The sequence below is a fragment of the Protopterus annectens genome, chromosome 4.part0, assembly GCF_019279795.1.
Source record: "Protopterus annectens isolate FY-2018-M chromosome 4.part0, PAN1.0, whole genome shotgun sequence".
NCBI lineage: Eukaryota > Metazoa > Chordata > Ceratodontiformes > Protopteridae > Protopterus > Protopterus annectens.
The window spans coordinates 798,719,544-798,724,543 of record NC_056733.1 but is presented as its reverse complement, the minus strand read 5'-3'; the positions used below and the strand labels follow the sequence as shown (position 1 = coordinate 798,724,543).

The window sequence follows — 5,000 nt, the reverse complement described above, 5'->3', positions numbered from 1 at the left end:
CTGAGCGTAATGAGCTGGGGGCAGTATGGGGGTGAGAATATTTTTGATGGCAGGGGTGTTATCAGGTTGATGGAGTATTTTATACACTACTATAAGCTGATTGAACTGTAGAATGGTAGGATACTCTAGCCATCCCAGGGCTTTGAGGTTCTGGCAATGGTGGGTTCTAAAAGCCATGGCAGTAGTGAATCTGGCTATATGATTGTAACATCCTGATAATTTGTTGAGATCGGTTTTGGATAGGTTGGTGAGTACAGGGGAGGCATACATAAGGGCAGAGAGGAGGTGTGATCTTGCAATAGCTACCCTAGCTAGGGGGATGAGGAAAGGTTTGGCTCTGTACAGGGAGCCAAGTTTTTTGTTGAAGGACTTAATAGTGTGATTGATATGTTTATCAAATTTAAGATTGTCGTCTATTATTACACCTAGAAGCTTTGTATGGTCATCAGGAGAGATAATGGTGTCATTGCTAGATCTGATGTTGAAGGAAGGAGGAGAAATTCTATGGTTAGGGGAGAAAAGTAGTAGCTTGGTTTTGTTAGGATTTAGAAACAGGCGGCGATTAGCTAGCCATGTTTCTACCGTGCTGAAAGTGGTCTGGGTGAGGGTTAGAAGTTGTGCAGGGGAGAAGGCAGAGCATATTAGCGTTGAGTCATCTGCATATTGGATGCAGGTGGCTCCTGGGATGGTGGTGTGCAGATCATTGATAAAGATAGAGAAAAGAAGGCGGCCTAGTATGGACCCTTGTGGGACACCTAGGGTTAGAGGAAGTTGGGATGACAGCTTGCTCTGCCTTAAGACAGCATGCTGTCTACCGTTTGGGTAGGAGTGAAACCACTGCATTGCGTGTTGGTCTAAACTGATGGTTTGTAGATTATTAAGCAGTAGCTGATGGTTGACCACTTCGAAAGCTTTTGAGAGATCTAGGAAGAGTGCTGAAGATAGTTTGTTGTTGTTACGATTAAGATTTATGACATTAGAGAAAGATAGAAGAGCCATTGTGGTACTGTGGAATGACCTAAAGCCATGCTGAGTGCTGAGAGTCCATTTTGAATAAGAAAGTGCATGGCTTGTTTGTGTATGCATCTTTCCATGATTTTAGCTAGTGGTGAAAGAATGGCTATAGGTCTAAAGTTAGATAATTCTGTGGAACTTCCTCCTTTATGGAGAGGTATAATGTGATATTTTCCATATTGATGGGATGGATCCTTCTGAGATATGTTGATCAGAATAGAAATGGGAAGTGCTATGGCATCAGCTGCTTTTTGGAGATATTCAGCTGGGAGGTGACCGGCAGTTAGTGTAGTAGGTTTTAGCTTTTTGAGTTAGGTCCAGATGAGGTTGGTAGGTACGGTTTGAAAGGTAAAGGTGGGTTGGGTGCTGGGTGGATCAGGGCTAGATGTGCCAAAGCTGGTGTTTGTGTCCAATGGAGTGAGATGGGTAGCTACAGACTGGATAGTTTCAGTAAAGAAGGAGTTGAAGCTGTTTGCAATTTCTACAGGGGATTTATTAAGGACAGCTGATGGGGTAGGAGTGGTGGATTGCTTGGGTGGAGAAGACTGTTAATACCAGCCCAGAACGTTTGAGGTTTTAGCTGACATTTTTGTTGTAGGAGGGTGTAGTAATTTGTTTTGTCTAGAATGACAGATTTTTTGGTCTGGTACCTTAGCTGCCGGTATCTTACTTGGTCCATAGGGGCTTTGATTACATGCCACCTTGCCCAGGCGTTGTTTCTTACTTTAATTTTGTTTTTTGTTTCTTTAGATAGCCGTGGTGCAACTGTGGCTTTTACATGGATGATACAGGTAGGAGCATGGTGGTTAAGGATAGCCAGAAATCTGGTACTGAAGTATTCAACTGCTTCTTGTAATGGGAGTCATCTCAAGACATTCCAATTACATGCTTTGAGTTCATTTTGGAAGTTGTCAAGGTTAAAGTTCCTGAAGTTTCTTATTGTTTTGTAGTTGAGCTGGTTGGGAATGTTGGCTTTGAGCCTAATAATATAGGTAAGGCAGTGATCACTTAGATCATCGGCTAATGTACCTGACTTATACTTTTGGGGGTGGCTGTTAATAAGTATCCAATCAAGGATACTATCTTTGACTCTATTTTTGCTAAATCTTGTGGGAGTGGAAATGATCTGAGTAAGCCCATGGAGGTTTAAATGGGTGGAGGGAATTTCAGAGGAACAGGTATTCCAATCAGTGTTAAAGTCCCCCAAGACAATGGTTTCCTGGGGATAGTTAGAAGCTAGCCAATGTAAGATATTTTCTAGAGTATTATCATTCTTGCTGGGTGGAATATAAATGCAGACAATGTATCTGCATTTACTTTTGTTTATTATTAGCTTGGTGATGAGAATTTCTGCATTGCCAAACTGGGGTGGCCGTTGGGTATAAATTGTTATTGTTAGGGTAGACTTGTATAGTATAGCAACCCCGCCACCTTTCCTGAAGATCCGGTCCAGTCTAAGGATGTTGTACTGTGGAGGGTTTATTTCGTTATCTTTGGTTATTGGTTTTAGCCAGGTTTCTGTGAGGCAGAGGATATCAGGGGAGTCAACAGCTAAGAGTGCATGTAGGCTATGGATCTTATTGTTTAGGATCTGATGTTGAGATGACAGACCAGAAATGAGTTTGGAAGTCTTATCAGTCTGGGTACTACACATTGGGTTGTCAAACATTATTCTAAATCTCCAGTCAGACCCCTTGTAAAATGTTCATTTCTTCCATGTTGCTCCTGACATTACAGCAGTTTCCAGAACTTTTACTTGCCTATTCATTCTTGCCAGAGAAATATTCATTAGAATGCACCTACAGTCATGTAACAAAGTAAGACTGATCCTAGGTTCTTCTTTCTCTAAAGTTTTATACCTTATGAATGGTGCTTAAGGCTTGATTTTCAGGTTATGCTGTTTATTAATATATTTTTGTACTTCAGATGAAACGTTAAACCAAGGTCCCATCTGCCTGAGTTGGTGATAAAAAGTACCTAGACCGACAGACAGGCAGATGTGTGTCTATATCACTGGGCTTAGAAATGGATTTGTAAGAAAAACCTCTCAATACTGCAGAGAATGTTAGCTGCCTCACATTATCTTGCTTTTCAATTAAATTACTCCCAAGTGGTCTCCCAGAATATCTGCCACCAATGTTCTGACTCATGTCCCAGAAACAAGGGCAGCCATGTAAACAACCCCATGGCACCTACTGAAAACAGTAAGAAAGGTTCCCCAATGCCCTGGCTAAATTTCCCCTAATGGTATAAATACCACCTCAGGTGTCCCCTGAAAAGAGGCTATTACTTAGTGGGACTAACATAGTCAACAAAGGATAAATAAAAAATACATAATGAACATTGCTAAGTTATCTGTGGAAATTGTGCCCTCAAAGCTGGTACATTTCTAGAAGATGCATTCCATAGTGGATTAAGATGCGTGTTTGCAAATGAAATTTTTTTTTTGTTAAATGTTTTGTTACATCACTGTTATTGTTAGGAATTATCTTTGGCAAAGAGCAAATGCAAATAATGGCAAAAGAAAATAACAAAAGAGTTCAGCAATGATAGGAAATTGTGTGTGTTTATATGCATATGCATATCTCTGTGAGTGAGAGTGCATGTATTTGTGCATGAGCATGTGCATTCATGCAAGTGTTTGTGAGAGTGTGCATGTGTGTCTGCATGCATCCGTGTGTGTGTACATGTCTGTCTATCTATAAGTAGATAGATAGATAGACAGATAGAGAGACAGACAGAGAGGCAAATGTGTGTGTATATCATACAGCTTAATCAATTTGAAAGAAAAAACTCTCAGTAGTGCAGAGAATGGTACCTGGCTCATATTTGCTTACTTTTCAATTACTTTACTCCCAACTCATCCCCTAGAATGTCTGCCATCAAGGTCCTGACCCATTTTCCAGAAAAAAGGGCAGCCATTAGCACACATCTTCTCATACTTTGACAGCATGAACGTGCATGTGCATTTGAGCTCGGTGCATGCATAAGTTTATTCAGAATACAGCCAGCAACTGACTGCAAGAACTCCGAGGAAGGCCATGACACTGAGTAGCTGTCTGGTAACACATTGTTCCTGTTTTGCATTATGGTGAAGTCAGTCAAGGCAGAAAGTGTGAGCTGCTTAGTTATCCCTTAATAACCCTTCATAAGGAGGGTCTATATTATATCAGCGAACACTTGAAATTGCAAACACTGTATAATTGACCCAAACACTTCAAAAATCCAAAATGCCGAACACGTGGATCAGCAATTTTTTTTCCCAGGGAAAAAATCGCTGATCTGTAAAAAGAAACAAAAAAAAACAAAGAAACAAAAAAAAAAAACCACAAAATAAAGTGGGGGGGCTTTACCCTCCTCACACGCCCTACTAAAATATAACAACTCCGAGATTGCACCACAGTGGACAAAAATGCCAAAGTCCCGAAAAGGCCCAATGATTTTTTTCCCTGGGAAAAAAAATGCTGTTCCGTGCTTTTGGAATTTCCCCATTTCGGGTAAACATGTTCGATTAAACAGCATTCGCAACTTTAAGCTTTCGCTTACATAAAAGGAACCCCATAAGGACTGGGCCTTTATGCAAATATTCAAAAGAAACAGAAGGACAGGGGATAACCTTTCCCTATGATCAGGAGATCCCAGAAAAGTATCTTTGTGCAGGGAATGTCACAGTTCTGTCAACACAATGTTTGCAGGAACAATTAAGTTAGTACTTTTCCTACTATACAAATTCAAATGGCCTTGTACTAAGCACGCCCCATATTACTTTGTAGTATAAATGCTTAAAAGCTCATAAATACAAATAATACTGTTGGTTGCTAAAATAATTGAGGACACTGCTTGGAAGAATGCATGCCCAAGCTTTCCACATCTTGCAGTTACATGCACCACAACTGGATTTGTGGATGCTTTACCAGCCTGACCCCTAAATGATAACATACTGCACCATACTATACCCTCTATGACTACAGCTTTTGTACCAGCTG

At 40.6% G+C, this 5,000-nt stretch overlaps 1 protein-coding gene across 2 annotated transcripts in view; it reads right to left on the bottom strand.

The window, feature by feature from the left end:
* ADGRD1 (adhesion G protein-coupled receptor D1) overlaps positions 1 to 5,000 on the bottom strand; it is a 2,063,662-nt gene that overhangs the window by 923,459 nt on the left and 1,135,203 nt on the right. The window lies entirely within an intron of this gene.